Genomic DNA, 2,700 nt, shown 5'->3' with positions numbered 1-2,700 from the left:
TATTGAATTATAATGATAATAGTAATAATAATAGTGCTATTCATACGTGTTTACAAAGTGCTTTGATAACAAAGCAAGGATGAAATGATGCCCAATTATGATGAATGAACAGTCGTCTGAGTGGAGGAAGGATACGGCATGCCAACAAAACAAAATAGGGGTCAAAAAGAGCAACCAAAAGATAAAAGTGTCACAACAATGACTGAATACAAGATAATGAAAGCTGAAATGGTCTGCACAAGTGTGTTTTAAGGAGAGATTCAAAAGAAAACAGATTCCGCGTGCCTCAACCCATCCCTAAGGTAATGTGTCCCGAAAGCCAGCGTAAAAATGCTTTGGGTTATTATTGATGATTCAAAATTGTTGTGTTCTCTCATTTATTGCAAATGCTGACACACAGAACGAGATGTGATGTTCTCTTCTTTCTATGACTGTAAAATCCCATGAATAAAACTAAAGTAAAAGCGGGTGGGGGTGTATTGTACAGGGGGACCTACAAAGAAACTAACATTTTTCGCATTGTTAAGATTTTAGCCAGTAGGTAGGTAGTATCTAAGGGTCTATCTATCTAGCTAGCTAGCTAGCGAGAGAGAGAGAGGGTGGGGGGGGGGGATGATAGCTATTATATTTTATCTGGGTGCATGTTATTCAATGGATCCGACAGCATTCATCGGCTGCTTATAGTCAGTCTATTGTGCCGGAATGATCAAATTTGTGTTGTTGACACAGCCATTGACGTTCGATTTATACAAGCCCTTGACGGAAAATGCAGGATCAGATCGGGTTTTATGAATCCGAACAGCCCCGTGATGTCTTCGCAGTGTAGGTTGGCGCAAAGTCACAACCTCCATTGCAAACAGGGGAGCTCTTCGTTGCTGAGAAAAACGCTTGGCAACCTGATGAAAAGGATGATGGCGGAAGATGAGGCAACAAAGAACTAATGTGCAGAGTCCGACCTCCATGTGCACACACACACACACACACACACACACACACTATAATCACCTGCTCGGTTCGGTACTTTTGATACTTTTCTCACTTTAGATTAAGCTCCCCTCGAAGCTATTAATTCTAAGCCATCAAGTTTACTGCCTGCACATGCCATGGTTTTCCACTTCCACTGTAGCAGAGAAGCTTCGCCAAGGGGAAAAGGCAAAGAGTAACTTATTGTTTTTATATGAGCTCTATTCCCCTGCTGTCCCGGTCAATAATGACTTGCTATATCAGTGACTGCCTTGCTATTTGCACTGTTTTTGCCGTGTTTTCTCTGCCTGTGATTGAGCGGAGCTATTTTGGTGCGCGGAGAGAGGCGCTAGAGGACCAGTGAGGCTAACGTCTGTTTGATCAAAGTTTATGTGAAATTTCCCGAGGCCACTGGGGGAGCCGCTGTTTATGAACTGTAATAAAAAAAAAAGAGTCATTTTGACAGCGTGACCCTGGCACATAGGAGGGGAGGGGCTGAGGATTTAGCTACATCTCCATCTTTGCAAAGAGGAGGAGTTCAAAGAAGGAAGATGGAAAAGAGTTACGGAAACATGACCACTTGAAGAAGGGAAGTGTTCTCTTTGTAATGATGAGGCTTTTCATGTTCTAATTGAGAGCTGCGTTTGTTGATGTGGCCCAAAAGATGAACGAAACACTTCCAATACAATTTCAGATCTCTCTCATGCAGCATGATCCACTTTGTCCCCAATGATTCTCCTCTCATTTGAATATCACGCATCGTCGTAAATGAGAAATTCGAATGCGCACGCTCTCGCAAATTGCTCTTGCGCGGGCGGACAAAGGAGACGAGAACAGGGTGGATGCTAATGTCGCAGGCAGGCTCCAGCAATATAATGAAAACGAATGTGGAGTCAATACATCGATGGATATAAATATCAAGCTTTGAGAGAATCAAATATTGTTGACCTTTTGCTAAGCCGCGAGTGTAATCCTCGTGCCCCCGGCAGCCTGCGCGCACACTTGAGCGTTAGCACAAATTTAATGAAGATTATTTGCTCCGAACGGGACGCCTACAGATGGACCAAAGTGAACTAAATGCTAGGTTAATGACATCAAGTGACTGATAGCGCACTCGATTTCAAAATAAAACTGGAACGCTGTTTACAAATGGATTATTCTACCTCAGATGCTCTTTTAAACCACAGTAAGTCGTCTTGAGGTCCAAAACCAGGACTCCTGCTGGAAACCCATCGCATTTAAAAACATTTTTCTCCTTGGGAAATAATGGAAATAGAAATGATCCTTCCCAGGGTCAAAGTGTAGCCATCATAAAACATAGATTAAGTGACAAAGTATTGCCTCTGGTAACCTGTCACGGTCTTGTGTTTCTTTTAGCTGACTTTATTTTGTAGTTAACGCAGAGGTACCATGACATCTGTATTCCCATTTATTTATTCCCTGCTACGGAATTGCAGCGAATGGACGAACGAGCAAGACTAACAAGAAGTGAAGCCGGCGGCCATCTTACATTGCCACTCGCTAAGTGCGCCTAATTGGAATGAATTGATTTCTCTGCAGCGTTTTCATGTTATTATTTGCTAGCCCATCATGTTAAATCTGTCGCTGCAGACACCAGTTGTTTGTCATCTTTTATTTGGTCTTTATCTATATATGTATTTGCTCCTTTAATACAGCGCCGCCTAGTGTTCAGACTGAGGCACCACCTAACTAAAATGCAAATTTCAGTGCTTCAAT

This window comes from Hippocampus zosterae, chromosome 18, assembly GCF_025434085.1.
Source record: "Hippocampus zosterae strain Florida chromosome 18, ASM2543408v3, whole genome shotgun sequence".
NCBI lineage: Eukaryota > Metazoa > Chordata > Actinopteri > Syngnathiformes > Syngnathidae > Hippocampus > Hippocampus zosterae.
The sequence above is the reverse complement of the archived record's forward strand: the minus strand, read 5'-3'. Positions refer to the sequence as shown.